The sequence below is a fragment of the Oncorhynchus masou genome, unplaced genomic scaffold (assembly GCF_036934945.1).
Source record: "Oncorhynchus masou masou isolate Uvic2021 unplaced genomic scaffold, UVic_Omas_1.1 unplaced_scaffold_1079, whole genome shotgun sequence".
Classification (NCBI taxonomy): Eukaryota; Metazoa; Chordata; class Actinopteri; order Salmoniformes; family Salmonidae; genus Oncorhynchus; species Oncorhynchus masou.
In genome coordinates this window covers 35,001-55,600 of record NW_027000503.1, presented here as the reverse complement: position 1 = coordinate 55,600, position 20,600 = coordinate 35,001, and the positions used below count along the sequence as shown (strand labels likewise).

The 20,600-nt window shown below is 46.2% G+C and overlaps 1 pseudogene; it reads left to right on the top strand.

The window, feature by feature from the left end:
• The first annotated feature begins 17,455 nt into the window (after nt 1-17,455).
• The window catches only part of LOC135529022 (protocadherin-10-like), a 33,889-nt pseudogene continuing 30,744 nt past the window's right edge, over nt 17,456-20,600 (top strand).

The following is a 20,600-nucleotide window of genomic DNA, read 5'->3' as shown; positions in this document are numbered from 1 at the left end:
GATTTGACCGAACAACATTCGGCTAATGGCCCAGTGGTCTGAACTGGTGTTCCTGTCCCATATTCATACACTGTATTCTATTTTATTCTACTGTATCTTAGTCTATGCCGCTAGGACATTGCTCGTCCATTTATTTATCTGTACTTAATACCTTTCCGTTACTTAGATTTGTGTGTATTGGGTATATCTTGTGAAAATGTTAGATATTACTTGTTATACGTTACTGCACTGTCAGAGCTATACAAACATTTCTCTACAGCCGCAATAACATCTGTTAACAAGTGTATGTGACCAATAACATCTGTAAAACATGTGTATGTACCAATAACATCTGTTGAACTTTGATTTGATTTATTGAGAAATACACACCCCAAACACACACATGTATTGACAAACAACACACCCCAAACACACACCATTATAGACCCACAACACAACCCAAACACACAACTGTATAGACACACACACACCGAACACACACCTGTACTGACACACACACACCCCAAACACACAACTGTATAGACACACACACACACACACACAGAACACACACCTGTATTGACACACACACACAACCCAAACACACACCTGTATCGATACACATCCTGACCACAATAACCCTCCCTGACCACAGTACAGGTAGTCAGTTAGACATAATGGTGTCTGTCCCTGACCACAGTACAGCTAGTCAGTTAGACATAATGGTGTCTGTCCCTGACCACAGTACAGGTAGTCAGTTAGACATAATGGTGTCTGTCCCTGACCACAGTACAGGTAGTCAGTTAGACATAATGGTGTCTGTCCCTGACCACAGTACAGGTAGTCAGTTAGACATAATGGTGTCTGTCCCTGACCACAGTACAGGTAGTCAGTTAGACATAATGGTGTCTGTCCCTGACCACAGCACAGGTAGTCAGTTAGACATAATGGTGTCTGTCCCTGACCACAGTACAGGTAGTCAGTTAGACATAATGGTGTCTGTCCCTGACCACAGTACAGCTAGTCAGTTAGACATAATGGTGTCTGTCCCTGACCACAGTACAGCTAGTCAGTTAGACATAGTGGTGTCTGTCCCTGACCACAGTACAGGTAGTCAGTTAGACATAATGGTGTCTGTCCCTGACCACAGTACAGGTAGTCAGTTAGACATAATGGTGTCTGTCCATGACCACAGTACAGGTAGTCAGTTAGACATAATGGTGTCTGTCCCTGACCACAGTACAGGTAGTCAGTTAGACATAATGGTGTCTGTCCCTGACCACAGTACAGGTAGTCAGTTAGACATAATGGTGTCTGTCCCTGACCACAGTACAGGTAGTTAGTTAGACATAGTGGTGTCTGTCCCTGACCACAGTACAGGTAGTCAGTTAGACATAGTGGTGTCTCTCCCTGACCACAGTACAGGTAGTCAGTTAGACATAATGGTGTCTGTCCCTGACCACAGTACAGGTAGTCAGTTAGTCATAGTGGTGTCTGTCCCTGACCACAGTACAGGTAGTCAGTTAGACATAGTGGTGTCTGTCCCTGACCACAGTACAGGTAGTCAGTTAGACATAATGGTGTCTGTCCCTGACCACAGCACAGGTAGTCAGTTAGACATAATGGTGTCTGTCCCTGACCACAGCACAGGTAGTCAGTTAGACATAATGGTGTCTGTCCCTGACCACAGTACAGGTAGTCAGTTAGACATAATGGTGTCTGTCCCTGACCACAGCACAGGTAGTCAGTTAGACATAATGGTGTCTGTCCCTGACCACAGTACAGGTAGTCAGTTAGACATAATGGTGTCTGTCCCTGACCACAGTACAGCTAGTCAGTTAGACATAATGGTGTCTGTCCCTGACCACAGTACAGCTAGTCAGTTAGACATAGTGGTGTCTGTCCCTGACCACAGTACAGGTAGTCAGTTAGACATAATGGTGTCTGTCCCTGACCACAGTACAGGTAGTCAGTTAGACATAATGGTGTCTGTCCCTGACCACAGCACAGGTAGTCAGTTAGACATAATGGTGTCTGTCCCTGACCACAGCACAGGTAGTCAGTTAGACATAATGGTGTCTGTCCCTGACCACAGTACAGGTAGTCAGTTAGACATAATGGTGTCTGTCCCTGACCACAGTACAGGTAGTCAGTTAGACATAATGGTGTCTCTCCCTGACCACAGTACAGGTAGTCAGTTAGACATAATGGTGTCTGTCCCTGACCACAGTACAGGTAGTCAGTTAGACATAATGGTGTCTGTCCCTGACCACAGTACAGGTAGTTAGTTAGACATAATGGTGTCTGTCCCTGACCACAGTACAGGTAGTCAGTTAGACATAATGGTGTCTCTCCCTGACCACAGTACAGGTAGTCAGTTAGACATAATGGTGTCTGTCCCTGACCACAGTACAGGTAGTCAGTTAGACATAATGGTGTCTGTCCCTGACCACAGTACAGGTAGTCAGTTAGACATAGTGGTGTCTGTCCCTGACCACAGTACAGGTAGTCAGTTAGACATAATGGTGTCTGTCCCTGACCACAGTACAGCTAGTCAGTTAGACATAATGGTGTCTGTCCCTGACCACAGCACAGGTAGTCAGTTAGACATAATGGTGTCTGTCCCTGACCACAGTACAGGTAGTCAGTTAGACATAATGGTCTCGTGTCCCAAATTGCCCGTATTCCCTATATAGTGTTCTACTTTTGATTGGAACACTATACAATGCACTGTGTAGGGAATATGGTACTTTTTGGAACACTGTCAGGCAGTGTGTTTAAAGCCTATTGATCGGACAGTGGCCGGAGCGGCCAAGTGCTGTAGAGCTGACCTAGTCTGCCTCCCGGTAATTCATTAAAACCTTCACGCCACTGACAGACACACACACAGACACACACACACACACACCACTGACAGCTGACAGATTGTCCCCTTGTTGACAAGAAAGCGGGAAAGAGGAGAAGGCTATGTTTCCCAAATGGCACACATGCACCCTATTCCCTATATAGTGCACCCTATTCCCTATATAGTGCACCCTATTCCCTATATAGTGCACCCTATTCCCTATATAGTGCACACTATTCCATATATGGTGACCATATTCCCTATACATCTATTCATTTTATTGGCTTACAACTATCCCTGGAATATCCTTGGTCCACAAGGTCCTGGTCTAAAGTAGTGCACTACATAGGGAATAGGGTGCCATTTAGTACGGATAGAACCGGAGAGTGAAGTGGATTAGTCTAGCCTTGGTTTGTTGTCTTGTCAGCACTGCATGGAGGAGAGTGTGTGTGTGTGTGTGTGCAGAGACAAGCCCTCTTAATAACAATCAACACCCCATCACATCCAACTCCACATCACATTCACTATGTCACTGAGATTTATCCATGGATGTGTGTGTGTTCCTTTTCTTTGCTGCTCCCAAACACTATATACAATCCATCCTACCCCTCCCTCCCTCCCTCCCTCCCTCCCTCCCTCCCTCCCTCCCTCCCCCTCCCTCCCTCCCTCCCTCCCTCCCCTCCCTCCATGCAATCATCCATCCCTCCCTCCCTCCCCCTCCCTCCATGCAATCATCCATCCCTTCCTTCCCAAATCTTCTTTCTTGGCTCAAATCTTCAGGTTAGGCATTAACTCTGAATTGGTTAAGGTTAGACATTAAGCCTCAAATCATCAAGTTAGGCAGTAACTTCCAATGGTTAAGGTTTGAGATATGCTTTAAACAAAAATGTTCTATAACTGGAATCAAACAGGCAACCTTTGGAATCAGAGGCAGACACCCATCCACCATCCCTTTCCACAACACCCTTGACAAACCCAAACCTAATTGAAGATAAAAGTGCTCACTGTTGCCCCTAGTGGCCGGTTTCGTCTCCCCACGTCCTCAGACAGGGATGGACATTGAGTACTGACTTGTATCACTGTTGCCCCTAGTGGCCGGTTTCGTCTCCCCACGTCCTCAGACAGGGATGGACATTGAGAACTGACTTGTATCACTGTTGCCCCTAGTGGCCGGTTTCGTCTCCCCACGTCCTCAGACAGGGATGGACATTGAGTACTGACTTGTATCACTGTTGCCCCTAGTGGCCGGTTTCGTCTCCCCACGTCCTCAGACAGGGATGGACATTGAGTACTGACTTGTATCACTGTTGCCCCTAGTGGCCGGTTTCGTCTCCCCACGTCCTCAGACAGGGATGGACATTGAGTACTGACTTGTATCACTGTTGCCCCTAGTGGCCGGTTTCGTCTCCCCACGTCCTCAGACAGGGATGGACATTGAGTACTGACTTGTATCACTGTTGCCCCTAGTGGCCGGTTTCGTCTCCCCACATCCTCAGACAGGGATGGACATTGAGTACTGACTTGTATCACTGTTGCCCCTAGTGGCCGGTTTCGTCTCCCCACGTCCTCAGACAGGGATGGACATTGAGTACTGACTTGTATCACTGTTGCCCCTAGTGGCCGGTTTCGTCTCCCCACGTCCTCAGACAAGGATGGACATTGAGTACTGACTTGTATCACTGTTGCCCCTAGTGGCCGGTTTCGTCTCCCCACGTCCTCAGACAGGGATGGACATTGAGTACTGACTTGTATCACTGTTGCCCCTAGTGGCCGGTTTCGTCTCCCCACGTCCTCAGACAGGGATGGACATTGAGTACTGACTTGTATCACTGTTGCCCCTAGTGGCCGGTTTCGTCTCCCCACGTCCTCAGACAGGGATGGACATTGAGTACTGACTTGTATCACTGTTGCCCCTAGTGGCCGGTTTCGTCTCCCCACGTCCTCAGACAGGGATGGACATTGAGTACTGACTTGTATCACTGTTGCCCCTAGTGGCCGGTTTCGTCTCCCCACGTCCTCAGACAGGGATGGACATTGAGTACTGACTTGTATCACTGTTGCCCCTAGTGGCCGGTTTCGTCTCCCCACGTCCTCAGACAGGGATGGACATTGAGTACTGACTTGTATCACTGTTGCCCCTAGTGGCCGGTTTCGTCTCCCCACGTCCTCAGACAGGGATGGACATTGAGTACTGACTTGTATCACTGTTGCCCCTAGTGGCCGGTTTCGTCTCCCCACGTCCTCAGACAGGGATGGACACTGACTTGTATCACAGGTGACCTGACTGGTGGCTGAAACAGAGTCCTCGCCAGAAATGTTATTTGAATACAGAATAGCAAGATACACACACCGACACAAACACAATCAAACCAACACACACATACACACACGCACGCACACACACACCATGGAGAGACTGTCCCACAGCTTTAGTTGGACAACACAAACCACAGCAGAAGTGGCAGCAGTGCACACACACACACTAACTGCAGTATGGTAACAGTGTCTTATCCGTGCTCCATGCAGTCTGTGGGGAGGTGTGGACCTAATGACTTCTAATATCAGCAAGCAGCCTCTCCTCGCTTGGTTGACACAGACAACCCAGCCTTAATTGACTGCCGTCGGTTCTAATGTTTTCAACGGTTACATCCCAAATGGAGCCCTACATCCTTTACTGTCTTTGGGGGCCCTGGTCTAAAGTAGTGCACTGTAAATGGAATAGGGTGCCATTTCAGAGGCAGAACCATTTCTCTCCCCGTCTATAACAAAACCTCAACAACACAAAACACAAGCATACACACACATGAACATACACACACACACACACACTTCTCCAGCAAACCCACAACCGTCCAGTGTTTTGTAAGGGCGTGGAATTTACATTCTCACTCCAGATTTTTGCTAGCCAGCAACAAATAAGGCGCCTCGTTAAAAACCACTGGTGCATCGATCTCAGTAAGTTGACACATTGTTTTGCTGTGTTTCAATCCACCGCATCCACCTGCAGAGCAACAGCTGTTTGTTAGACCAGGAGACGTCCCCAAAATCTGTCTTCTCACAAACACGTCTGTGGCATCCGAACGGTTTACCCGACTAACTAATTTGACCCCACTGTAGAAAGGGGAGACTCACATGATGTTCTGCTACACAGAAACATATAAGGTCCCTTAAACAACAATATCTCAGAGCCTCACTGCAGAATCAGGTGTTTCTCCGTGAGTGTCACATTTCTAAGGTTCAGTCGTTCATTCCAAATGGTTCAGCCGTCCATTCCAAATGGTTCAGTTGTTCATTCCAAATGGTTTAGCCGTTCATTCTAAATGGTTCAGTTGTTCATTCTAAATGGTTCAGGCGTTCATTCCAAATGGTTCAGCCATTCATTCCAAATGGTTCAGCCGTTCATTCCAAATGGTTCAGCCGTTCATTCCAAATGGTTCAGCCGTTCATTCCAAATGGTTCAGCCGTTCATTCCAAATGGTTCAGCCGTTCATTCCAAATGGTTCAGCCGTTCATTCCAAATGGTTCAGCCATTCATTCCAAATGGTTCAGTTAAGTGTAAAAGTTTGATAAGGTTCAAACAAAACAATACAAATTGAGTGAATACAAGACCCTCAGAGCTCGGGGCATACATACACACACACACACATACACACACACACACACACACACACACACACATAGACACACACACACACACACACACACACATAGACACACATAGACACACATACACACACACACACACACACACATACACACACACACACACACACACATAGACACACATAGACACATACACACACGTAGACACACACATACACACACACACACACACACACACACACTGCAAGAGATCAATGACTTGCTATAATGCAGACCACGTAACAAAACACTATTGGATTGAATTGGTTGGGGACGGAGAGGGAGGGGTGTGTCTGTGTGTGTGTTTGGGAGAGAGAGGGGGATTGGTTTTCATCAGAACCTTTTAATTAATGGATGAAACAACGTCATGAGATCAGCACCAGTCAGAAATGGGTTTTAATGTTAGATATTCTGACTTATTAAAATCACACACACACCTCCCCCTGTCAGACACACACACACACACACACACCACCCCCTGTCAGACACACACACACACACACACACCACCCCCTGTCAGACACACACACAACCCCCTGCCAGACACACATACACATACACATTCCCGTCAGACACACACACACACACACACACACACACACACACACACACACACACACACACACACATCCCCCTGTCAGACGCCTTCAGCCCTCTGCTCTCAGACACGGAGGAGGAATCGTCGTGTTCATGGTCAATTAAACTGCCGACTTCTGTTAAAAGCAGACCCCTGACGGTCTCTGATGGTCAACTACTCTAAGAAGAATATGACACACACACACACACACGCAAACACACACTAATCCACCAACACACACACACACAGCTAATGTAGAAGACACACTCTCTCTCTCTTTCTATGTCTCTGTCTCTCTGTCTCTCTATATATATGTCTCTGTCTCTCTACCTATCTTTCTCTCTCTCTCTCTCGCGCTCTCTCTCTCTCTCTATCTATGTCTATGTCTATGTCTCTCTCTCTCTCTCTCTCTCTCTGTCTATGTCTGTCTCCCTCTCTCTATCTCTGTCTGTCTCTGTCTCCCTCTCTCTATCTCTGTCTGTCTCTGTCTCCCTCTCTCTCTCTCTCTCTGTCTGTCTCCGTCTGCACCTCTCTCTCTCTCTCTCTCTCTCTGTCTATGTCTCTGTCTGCCCCTCCCTCTCTCTCACTCTCTCTCTCTCTCTCTCTCTCTCTAGCTCTCTCTCTAGCTCTCTCTCTCTCTCTGTCTATGTCTCTGTCTGCCCCTCTCTCTCTCTCTCTCTCTCTCTCTCTCTAGCTCTCTCTCTCTAGCTCTCTCTCTCTCTCTGTCTATGTCTCTGTCTGCCCCTCCCTCTCTCTGTCTCTGTCGTCTCTCTGTCTCTCTGTCTCTCTGTCTCTAGCTCTCTCTCTGTCTCTAGCTCTCTGTCTCTGTCTCTCTGTCTCTCTCTCTCTCTCTCTCTCTGTCTATGTCTGTCTCCCTCTCTCTATCTCTGTCTATCTCTGTCTCCCTCTCTCTCTCTCTCTCTCTCTGTCTATGTCTCTGTCTGCCCCTCTCTCTCTCTCTGTCTATGTCTCTGTCTGCCCCTCCCTCTCTCTCACTCTCTCTCTCTCTCTCTAGCTCTCTCTCTAGCTCTCTCTCTCTCTCTGTCTATGTCTCTGTCTGCCCCTCTCTCTCTCTCTCTCTCTCTCTCTCTCTAGCTCTCTCTCTCTAGCTCTCTCTCTCTCTCTCTGTCTATGTCTCTGTCTGCCCCTCCCTCTCTCTGTCTCTCTGTCTCTCTGTCTCTCTGTCTCTCTGTCTCTAGCTCTCTCTCTCTGTCTCTAGCTCTCTGTCTCTGTCTCTCTGTCTCTCTCTCTCTCTCTCTCTGTCTATCTCTGTCTCCCTCTCTCTCTCTCTCTCTCTCTCTCTGTCTATGTCTCTGTCTGCCCCTCTCTCTCTCTCTCTGTCTATGTCTCTGTCTGCCCCTCTCTCTCTCTCTCTGTCTCTCTCTAGCTCTCTCAATTCAATTCAAGGGGCTTTATTGGCATGGGAAACGTGTTAACATTGCCAAAGCAAGTAAGGTATATAATATATAAAGTGAAATAAACAATAAAAATTAACAGTAGACATCACACATACAGAAGTTTCAAAACAATAAAGACATTTCAAATGTCATATTATATATATATATACAGTGTTTTTACAATGTGCAAATGGTAAAGGACACAAGATAAAATAAATAAGCATAGATATGTGTTGTATTTACAATTGTGCGTGTTCTTCACTGGTTGCCCTTTTCTCGTGGCAACAGGTCACAAATCTTGCTGCTCTGATGGCACACTGTGGAATTTCACCCAGTAGATATGGGAGTTTTTCAAAATTGGATTTGTTTTCGAATTCTTTGTGGATCTGTGTAATCTGAGGGAAATATGTCTCTCTAATATGGTCATACATTGGGCAGGAGGTTAGGAAGTGCAGCTCAGTTTCCACCTCATTTTGTGGGCAGTGAGCACATAGCCTGTCTTCTTGAGAGCCATGTCTGCCTACGGCGGCCTTTCTCAATAGCAAGGCTATGCTCCTGAGTCTGTACATAGTCAAAGCTTTCCTTAATTTTGGGTCAGTCACAGTGGTCAGGTATTCTGCCGCTGTGTACTCTCTGTGTAGGGCCAAATAGCATTCCAGTTTGCTCTGTTTTTTTGTTATTTCTTTCCAATGTGTCAAGTAATTATCTTTTTGTTTTCTCATGATTTGGTTGGGTCTAATTGTGCTGCTGTCATGGGGCTCTGTAGGGTGTGTTTGTGAACAGAGCCCCAGGACCAGCTTGCTTAGGGGACTCTTCTCCAGGTTCATCTCTCTGTAGGTGATGGCTTTGTTGTGGAAGGTTTGGGAATCGCTTTCTTTTAGGTGGTTATAGAATTTAACTGCTCTTTTCTGGATTTTGATAATTAGTGGGTATCGGCCTAATTCTGCTCTGCATGCATTATTTGGTGTTCTACGTTGTACACTGAGGATATTTTTGCAGAATTCTGCGTGCAGAGTCTCAATTTGGTGTTTGTCCCATTTTGTGAAGTCTTGGTTGGTGAGCGGACCCCAGACCTCACAACCATAAAGGGCAATGGGCTCTATGACAGATTCAAGTATTTTTAGCCAAATCCTAATTGGTATGTTGAAATTTATGTTCCTTTTGATGGCATAGAATGCCCTTCTTGCCTTGTCTCTCAGATCGTTCACAGCTTTGTGGAAGTTACCTGTGGCGCTGATGTTTAGGCCAAGGTATGTATAGTTTTTTGTGTGCTCTAGGGCAACAGTCTCTCTCTCTCTCTGTCTATGTCTCTGTCTGCCCCTCTCTCTCTAGCTCTCTCTCTCTCTCTCTCTCTCTCTCTAGCTCTCTCTCTCTCTCTGTCTGTCTCTGTCTGCCCCTCTCTCTCTGTCTCTCTGTCTCTCTGTCTCTCTGTCTCTAGCTCTCTCTCTCTCTCTCTCTCTCTCTCTCTCTCTCTCTGTCTATGTCTGTCTCCCTCTCTCTATCTCTGTCTGTCTCTGTCTCCCTCTCTCTCTCTCTCTCTGTCTATGTCTCTGTCTGCCCCTCTCTCTCTCTCTCTGTCCATGTCTCTGTCTGCCCCTCCTTCTCTCTCACTCTCTCTCTCTCTCTCTCTCTCTCTAGCTCTCTCTCTAGCTCTCTCTCTCACTCTCTGTCTCTCTGTCTCTCTGTCTCTAGCTCTCTCTCTCTCTCTCTCTTGTCTCTCTCTTGTCTCTCTCTCTAGCTCTCTCTGTCTCTCTGTCTCTCTGTCTCTCTGTCTCTCTCTCTCTGTCTCTCTGTCTCTCTGTCTCTCTCTCTCTCTCTCTAGCTATCTCTCTCTCTCTCTCTCTCTGTCTGCCCCTCTCTCTGTCTCTCTGTCTTTCTCTCTGTCTCTCTGTCTCTCTGTCTGTCTCTCTGTCTCTCTGCCTCTAGCTCTCTCTCTCTCTGTCTCTCTCTGTCTCTCTCTAGCTCTCTCTCTCTCTGTCTATGTCTCTGTCTGCCCCTCTCTCTGTCTCTCTGTCTCTCTGTCTCTCTCTCTAGCTCTCTCTCTGTCTATGTCTCTGTCTGCCCCTCTCTCTGTCTCTCTCTCTCTCTGTCTCTCTCTCTAGCTCTCTCTCTCTCTGTCTATGTCTCTGTCTGCCCCTCTCTCTGTCTCTCTCTCTCTCTGTCTCTCTGTCTCTGTCTCTGTCTCTGTCTCTCTCTCTCTCTCTCTCTCTCTCTCTCTCACCAGTGTATGAGGAATACTAGTTAAAGCTCTGGGGAAGCCATAACATTAGACGGAGAAGGATAAGTTCCACTGGAGAGAACATGAGAACAGAGATTGTTCAAATACCAGGGGAGTAGCTAGGGGATGGGGATGCTCTACTGTCTTGTGTGACAGGCAATCACTTCTTAACCAAACAGCGCTCGGGAAGGGAACCAAGAGCAATAGAGGAATTGAAGAGCTGTTTTTAGAATGGAGCTTAGGCTGGTTTTAAGACATGTCGTTCTGTATGTAGAGATATACCGCTTAGCCAAACAATGCTAGGGAAGGGGAGCAAGTGCAATAGATGAAGTGATCTGTAGGTAGAGACATACCAACATGAATGACCTTATTATATATGGTGATCTGTAGGTAGATACATACAGTACCATTCTATATAATATCATTCTATACAGTATTTTCTCTACAGTATCATTCTCCACAGAAACATTCTCTTTAACACCATTCTCTATAGTACCATCCTCTATAGTAACATTCTCTACAGTACCATTCTATATAGCACCATTCTCTATAGCACCATTCTCTATAGTACCATTCTCTATAGTACCATTCTATATAGTACCATTCTATACAGTATCATTCTCTATCGTACCATTCTCTATCGTACCATTCTCTATAGTACCATTCTCTATAGTGCCATTCTATATAGCGCCATTCTCTATAGTACCATTCTCTATAGTACCATTCTATATAGTACCATTTTCTACAGTATCATTCTATATAGTGCCATTCTGTTTAGTACCATTCTCTATAGTACCATTCTATATAGTGCCATTCTCTATAGTACCATTCTCTACAGTAACATTCTCTACTGTACCATTCTATATAGTACTATTCTATATAGCACCATTATCTATAGTAATATTCTCTATAGTACCATTCTCTGTTGTATCATTCCCTACAGTCCCATGGACAGCTCCTCTCACTACAGCCCAAATGTACTGAGCAGCATACTGTACCTATTCAGAACCATGGACAGCTCCTCTCACTACAGCCCAAATGTACTGAGCAGCATACTGTACCTATTCAGAACCATGGACAGCTCCTCTCACTACAGCCCTAATGTACTGAGCAGCATACTGTACCTATTCAGAACCATGGACAGCTCCTCTCACTACAGCCCTAATGTACTGAGCAGCATACTGTACCTATTCAGAACCATGGACAGCTCCTCTCACTACAGCTGCAGTTTAAGTGGTTTGGTGTGCCCATATGCATTATGTCATTATTTGCAGTCTTTTCACAGTGTGTGTAGTACCTCACAGTCCTGTTGTGCTACACTGAAAGCTTCAGCTTTTTGGACAGCTCTGCTTCAGCACCATGCTGGCAAAACACATCGTCTCTCTGCTCTTTCTCAGACTCAGAGGGAAAACTACTTACTGCTAACCCTTCGTTATACAGTGCATGAAGACTACCGCTGACCATTTCACAATGCATCTACCATACAATACTGTTCATTACTCAACACTAGTATAGGCCTACCATTGAACCAAAAATGGTTATTTTGCTCTCCCCATAGGAGAACTCAATGAAGAACCTTTGTGGTTTCAGGTAGAACCCTTTTTTGTTCCAGGTAGAACCCTAAAGGGTTCCAGGTAGAATCCTACCCAAAAGAGTTCTACCTGGAACCAAAAAGGGTTCTCCTATGGGGGCGGTCGAAGAAACCTTTTTGTTCCAGGTAGAATCCTAATGGGTTCCAGGTAGAATCCTAATGGGTTCCAGGTAGAATCCTAATGGGTTCCAGGTAGAATCCTAATGGGTTCCAGGTAGAATCCTACCCAAAAGAGTTCTACCTGGAACCAAAAAGGGTTCTCCTACGGGGACGGTCGAAGAACCCTTTTGGAACCATTTTCTTTTACACACTAAGAGTGTAGAGAGCACGATTACTGCCATGCATTTCACCATACATCACACACTGGACAGAGGTACAGTACTCAACTACCATTACAACATTAACACAACATGTCATTCTCACTCGTTGTATACCAACATAGTCAACAGACTCTAGTGTAATACAGTCATCTATTTCACAATACATCACACACTGGACAGAGGTACAGTACTCAACTACCATTACAACATTAACACATGTCATTCTCACTCGTTGTATACCAACATAGTCAACAGACTCTAGTGTAATACAGTCATCTATTTCACAATACATAACACACTGGACAGAGGTACAGTACTCAACTACCATTACAACATTAACACATGTCATTCTCACTCGTTGTATACCAACATAGTCAACAGACTCTAGTGTAATACAGTCATCTATTTCACAAGACATCACACACTGGACAGAGGTACAGTACTCAACTACCATTACAACATTAACACAACATGTTATTCTCACTCGTTGTATACCAACATAGTCAACAGACTCTAGTGTAATACAGTCATCTATTTCACAATACATAACACACTGGAAGGAGGTACAGTACTCAACTACCATTACAACATTAACACAACATGTCATTCTCACTCGTTGTATACCAACATAGTCAACAGACTCTAGTGTAATACAGTCATCTATTTCACAATACATAACACACTGGACAGAGGTACAGTACTCAACTACCATTACAACATTAACACATGTCATTCTCACTCGTTGTATACCAACATAGTCAACAGACTCTAGTGTAATACAGTCATCTATTTCACAATACATAACACACTGGACAGAGGTACAGTACTCAACTACCATTACAACATTAACACATGTCATTCTCACTCGTTGTATACCAACATAGTCAACAGACTCTAGTGTAATACAGTCATCTATTTCACAATACATAACACACTGGACAGAGGTACAGTACTCAACTACCATTACAACATTAACACAACATGTCATTCTCACTCGTTGTATACCAACATAGTCAACAGACTCTAGTGTAATGCAGTCATCTATTTCACAATACATAACACACTGGACAGAGGTACAGTACTCAACTACCATTACAACATTAACACAACATGTCATTCTCACTCGTTGTATACCAACATAGTCAACAGACTCTAGTGTAATACAGTCATCTATTTCACATGTTGTTTTATCATGCAATATGGATCCCTATGCTCACGGTCCATTTCACAATAAGTCTACCATACAAAGCAATAATGTACGGGATTCAACTATATCATTACAACTCCATCATTGGCAAGGAATGTAGTTGTCAGAGGTAGCAAAGCAAGCAGTGAAGAGAGCTGTGCTCCAGTCAATGAAAGTCATTTATTTCACATGAAGTCTACTGTCCAATATTGTGGTGCCCCTCTGCTCATCCAGACAACGGCACAGCCCCTACAGTCTGCCCTGTAGAACAGAACTCAGCTGCAGTGCAGTCGAACTGCTTTGAGGCGTTGGCACCTGTATCAATATGATGGTCTCTGCTCCGGGACACTACAAGTATATGTTCCTGTGCTGCTACCTCTGATAATGACATCATAATTGCTTTTTTTTTGTGTTCATTGCATTAAATATTAACGGTAGGCCACCGTTCTCTCATCAACGTCTCTGTCCCTTTCCCCATCAAACCCGCCACCCGCAAAACCATCAGCCATCGACCCCAGTTATGACACCGTCCGTCAGAAACTATGTCGGCATTTGTCATTTTAGAGCCGTTAAATTATACACGCTCTCATATTGAAACGATAATACCCGGGGTGATATGGCTTTTACTTAATCATGTCTCTGGGTACAGAATGTGTCCGTCAGGCCTAATAGGCACAGATCTAGGATCAGATCGTGTCTTAACCATTATGAGAGGAATTATGTAAAAACTGGTCTGAAATCACAGATCTAGGATCGGATCGTATCATCACCATTATGAGAGGAATATGTCAAAACTGGTCTGAGATCACAGATCTAGGATCAGATCGTATCATCACCATTATGAGAGGAATATGTCAAAACTGGTCTGAGATCACAGATCTAGGATCAGATCGTATCTTTTCCATTATGAGAGGAATATGTAAAACTGGTCTGAGATCACAGATCTAGGATCAGATCGTATCATCACCATTATGAGTGGAATATGTAAAAACTGGTCTGAGATCACAGATCTAGGATCAGATCGTATCATCACCATTGTGAGTGGAATATGTAAAAACTGGTCTGAGATCACAGATCTAGGATCGGATCGTATCATCACCATTGTGAGCGGAATATGTAAAACTGGTCAGAAAGCAGCGTTTATGAGGAGACGGCAGCCTCAGTAAAGACACAGATCTAGGAATAGTTCCCTCCCACCAGGTTGCATCTTAACCAGTACGAGGGGAATATGTTAAACTGTTCTGAGAGCAGTGTTTAAGGGGGAGACGTAGAAATATCCTATCTTATACAGAGTCCCGCTAACAATCACTAGGGGGCGACCTTGGTCTCTAGAATGTTGGGAAGATTCCTTCAGAAGGATTCTCTCTCTCTCTCTCATCCCACGACTAGAGTGCCAGTCTGATTTTGTCACAGAGAATCAGAGAAGACAAGTATGGTAATTCATCCAGCAGTATCTCTAGCGTTTTGTCTGTGAGACTTGTTATGTTACAAAATCATCTAAACACCATATTGCTTAAATCCAGTCTACAATGGTCATGTCTGTTTGTATTACGGTCCCGTAATTGCCGCGTGACTATCTATTAAATACGGAATCGGAAGCTTATGTTAATTACCCTCAACGACGTTTTGTCTGTTTGTATACTCCAATAAGTGGGTCAGGAAGGACGCTTAGATTGTAGCCTTCCTCTCTTTCTGTTTATCCTTTTTTGTTCCTTTCTTTTCAAATCACTGCATAGACTGATGCTCCGTCCCAAATGGCACCTTACACCCTACGTAACGCACTCCTTTTGACCAGGGCTCGTGGTCGTGCGCTATATAGGGAATATGGTGTCATTTGGGACGCAAGCACATAGCCTATTAAACCATATGGCTTACGAATCAAATAAGTAGGTTAGGGTGATGAAATGAGTTTCATTGCTAAGGTCGGAGAGAGTGGGCTAATGATGAAACAGTGAAGATAGCGGTACTAACATGCTAAAGGCTATTAGCATGGCTTTGGCTATGCTACATTAAACGGAATATGAATGAATGGAGCATTATAGGATGCTCCATTCAGACACCCTATTCCCTGGGTAGTGCACTATTTTTGACTAGCGGCCTATGGGGCTCTGGTTAAATGTAGTGCACTATATATAGGGATTGTGGTGCCATATGGGATACAACCTATATGCATGTCTGTCCTTGGTATGTCCATTATAAACGAATGATCGTTGTGCCTAAAGAAGAAAGATTGCAATTAAAACATGTTGATCATTTACTCCCGTTTTACAGCTATTTTGTTTTTACAGCTTTACGTTAATTATATGTCTTCTTCGTTGTGTCTTTAGCGCACCAACAGAACATAATATTGATCCCATACTATCATATTATTTACTACGATAGTTGTGCTGATGAAGGAATTTGGGAATGAATACAAACATGTTTATAACTGATTCCTTCCTCCCGTTTTAGTTTCGTTTTTATTATTTGTGTAGTGTATTTGAACAAAACATAATATTGATAGACATCATACATTAATCATGCTTATTGATAACTTGACAGGGGACAGGGTTAATTAAAAAGTTTCGGCAATCTTCAATCCCGTTTGTTTTGACCGCCAGAGGGCACGTGCGTCATGACGGCGGGTTAGAATTGGCAACATCCCCAAGCTTTGGTTCTCGGTTACTACATCAATAACCAACGGTCACGTATAATAAGACAGAAGACAGCCTACTGACTACATCCTTGCTGCTGACTGCATCGATACTCAATAGCCTATGGTCACCAATCACAGATAGAACGATAGAGAATGTGAAAGCAAATGTTTTGTTGACCATTCAACATAACATGACGGCCTGGGCATGAATGAGTCAGTGTGAGTCACGGACTAGTATAGGCTACATCATCATCATCGATAGCCTAGATGGATAGTGTGTTCGTGTGTGCGTGCTTAATTGCACCCGAGTGTTTGCTTGACAGTACGGAAGGATAATCAGTAGAGATTTGCGTCACTGGAACAGAGCGCTATGTTACCTGTGGTCACGGACTGTTTTGGTCTATAGTGCACACACACACACGCACGCACGCACACACACTTCTCTACTGAGGCTTTCATTTTAAACAGCAGCTATTGAAATAAAACACTCATTCCATCTTTCCCTACAGGGTTGTTGTTGCTTGTCTGGGCATAGTCTCTAGTCATTACCTTCGTGTTCATTCATCAAACTGAACCGAAGAAGAAAATAACACAACACATTACGATGATGAATAGGCGATTTCTACAATATTCACTTTCAAAATGCGCTGGCTGCGCTTTTAACTTAAAGCTAGCATGTACCGGTAGCCTATGCTGCTTAAACGATGCTTTGTGCCAAGACGTTACCCTTCGACGGATTTGCAAATTCACATTCCACCCGTTGCCCACTAGTTGACTATTTCATTCACGGGATATGTGAAATATTTTATTTCTCTCCGGTGTGTCGGTTGACTGGGGCTTCATGCTCGTGTTTGCACGGGGCTGGGGCAGTGGCTCGAGCGCCACCACCGCTTGATGGCTCGTGTTGTTAGTAAAGAGAAGGGTCCGGGCAGGTCCGTGGGACGGTGCGCGCTGGCTGGCATTCCCGTGCCCCAATCAGGAGTAACCTCGTCGGGTGTCTGCGGACACTATTGGCTGGTGGGAAAAGATGCTGTGCGCAAAACCAACCCCGCTCCCCTCACTCGCTTTACAGGAGTGGAGCAGAGAGGATCATCCGCTTTCCTTGCTGCTCAGCCGCACTGATTATAAAGCGAGAGAGAAAAAGCGAGAGAGAAAGTACAATTTGTCGTTTATTTACATGTTGGCAAACCGTGTTCAAGTTTAGGATTTTAGGCGAATGGTGCTTTCTGGAGTTATGCATTCGTGAAGGAATGTTTTTACATTTTTATGGCACTAAGTTGGGACTTGATAGGTGTGAGGATTCCATCTGTGGGTGAGGATTGTATTATGGTCTACACGTCTTGTCTCTCTCTGCCTGCTGAGATGTTGGCGCTTCGGACAAAATTCACAAACCTGGACTGAATATATATATATTTTTTTTTTTTGCTGAAAGAAGAGAGGATCAAATGGCCGTGATTCTCACGACTCAAATACAGGAATGCTTTCCGGTTGACACGACGACGCAAAGAGCGAAAGAAGGAATAGCTGGTTTGGGTTTGGGGAGCAGCCGTAGTTTTATCTTCATTATTGCAGCTTTTGATTCTGCCTTATTCCTGCGAACCGAAGCTGGGATGGGAAATGCTGAGTTCGAGTAAGACATCGGAGTAAAATACCCACGACATATATCCAAGTGCACTTGAGAGAGGAAGAGTGAGAGGAGTGGAAATGATTTTGTTATTCCCGCTCCTTCTCTCGGTCTTGCTGGATGGAGCCGCGTGCCAGCTGCGCTTCTCTCTTCCGGAGGAGCAGGAACACGGGACCGTCATTGGGAATATCGCGGAGGATTTGGGGTTGGACATCACCAAACTTTCCGCCCGCCGCTTCCAGACTGTGCCCAGCTCACGGAACCCTTACTTGGATGTGAACCTGGAGAACGGGAATCTTTATGTTAAGGAGAAAATAGACCGGGAGGAGATATGCAGGCAGACAGTACCGTGCAACCTGCACCTCGAGGTGTTTCTGGAGAACCCGCTCGAGCTTTTCCGCGTGGAGATCGAGGTGATGGATATCAACGACAACCCCCCCACTTTCCCCGAGACAGACATCACTGTGGAGATAACGGAAAGTGCCACCCCAGGTACCCGGTTCCCGGTGGAGAATGCTTTCGACCCAGACGTCGGGACTAACGCGCTCAGCACCTACGCCATAACGAACAATAACTATTTTTACCTGGATGTTCAGACACAGAGCGACGGGAACAAGTTTGCGGAGTTAGTGCTGGAAAAACCGCTAGACCGGGAGCAGCAGGCGGTGCATCGGTACGTGCTCACGGCAGTAGATGGAGGCGTGCCACAACGGACGGGCACCGCGCTCCTGGTCGTTAAAGTCCTGGATTCCAACGATAACGCACCCGTCTTCGACCAGTCGGTGTACACTGTGAGCCTACGGGAGAATTCACCAGTGGGCACTCTGGTTATTCAGCTGAACGCCACTGATATAGATGAAGGGCAGAACGGAGAGATAGTGTATTCATTCAGTAACCACAACCCGGCGCGGGTAAAGGATCTGTTTAAAATCGATGCCAGGACGGGGAGAATAGAGGTGTCTGGGGAAGTGGACTATGAGGAGAGTAGTACACACCAGATATATGTCCAGGCTAAAGACCTGGGAGCAAACGCCGTGCCCGCGCACTGCAAAGTCATGGTCAAACTGGTCGACGTTAACGACAACACACCGGAGATCAGTTTCAGCACGGTGACCGAGTCTGTGAGCGAACAGGACGCACCGGGCACCGTCATAGCCCTCTTCAGCGTCACCGACCGGGACTCGGGTGACAACGGGCTGGTAAGCTGCGAGATTTTGGGTGACGTTCCTTTCAAACTCAAATCTTCATTTAAAAACTACTACACCATAGTAACGGATGGAATATTAGACAGAGAAAACGCAGACTCGTACACAATCACCGTTGTAGCCAAAGACCAGGGGCTCCCCTCCCTCGCCACAAGCAAATCCATCAAGGTACATGTTTCCGACGAGAACGATAATGCACCCCGCTTCACGCAGCCAGTTTACGATGTGTATGTGACGGAGAATAATGTACCAGGTGCTTTTATTCACGCGGTGAGCGCCGCGGACCCTGACGTTGGTCCGAACGCCCTCATTACCTACTCCATATTGGAGTGTGACATCCAGGGCATGTCCGTCGACACCTATGTCTCAATCAACCAGGACACGGGTTACCTTTATGCACTGCGTTCATTCGACTATGAACAGTTGAAAGAGTTTAGCTTTATGGTACAGGCCAAAGACTCCGGGAGCCCAGAGCTCTCCTCCAACAGCACCGTTAATGTCATTATTGTGGACCAGAATGACAACGCGCCGTCGGTGATAGCCCCTATCGGTAAGAATGGCACCGCCAAAGAACACCTGCCGCGCACCGCCGAGCCGGGCTACCTGGTCACGCGTATTGTCGCCATGGACGCAGATGATGGCGAGAACGCACGGCTCTCCTACAGCATTCTGCGTGGCAACGAGATGGGCATGTTCCGCATGGACTGGCGGACGGGGAGCTGCGCACAGCACGCCGCGTCTTCACCAAGCGCGACCCACAGGGCTCCTACGACCTGCTGATTGAGGTGAGGGACCACGGCCAGCCGCCACTCTCCTCCTCGGCTAGCGTGAGTGTGATCCTGGTGGATAGTGTTATAGATGGACGGAGTGGAGACCGAGGAGGATCTTCCTCCAAGTCCAAAGAGACCTCTTTGGATCTCACCCTCATCCTCATCATCGCCTTGGGTGCCGTCTCCTTCATCTTCCTCCTGGCTATGATCGTGCTGGCTGTGCGCTGCCAGAAAGACAAGAAGCTGGACCTGTACACGTGCCTCATGGCGGGGGAGTGTTGCCTGTGCTGCAGCCCGTGTTGCTCGCGCCAGGCGCACGGCAGGAAACAGAAGAAGCTCAGCAAGTCGGACATCATGCTGGTCCAGAGTACCAACGTCACCACCGGAGTGGGCGCTGTGGGCCAGGTGCCTGTGGAGGAGTCTGGTGTCAGCGGCGTCGGGATGGGAGGTGGGTTTGGTTCCCATCATCAGAACCAGAACTCCTACTGCTACCAGGTGTGTCTGACACCGGAGAGCGCGAAAACGGACCTGATGTTCCTCAAACCATGCAGCCCTCGCGCAGCACCGACACGGACCACACCAACCCCTGTGGGGCCATAGTGGCCGGGTAC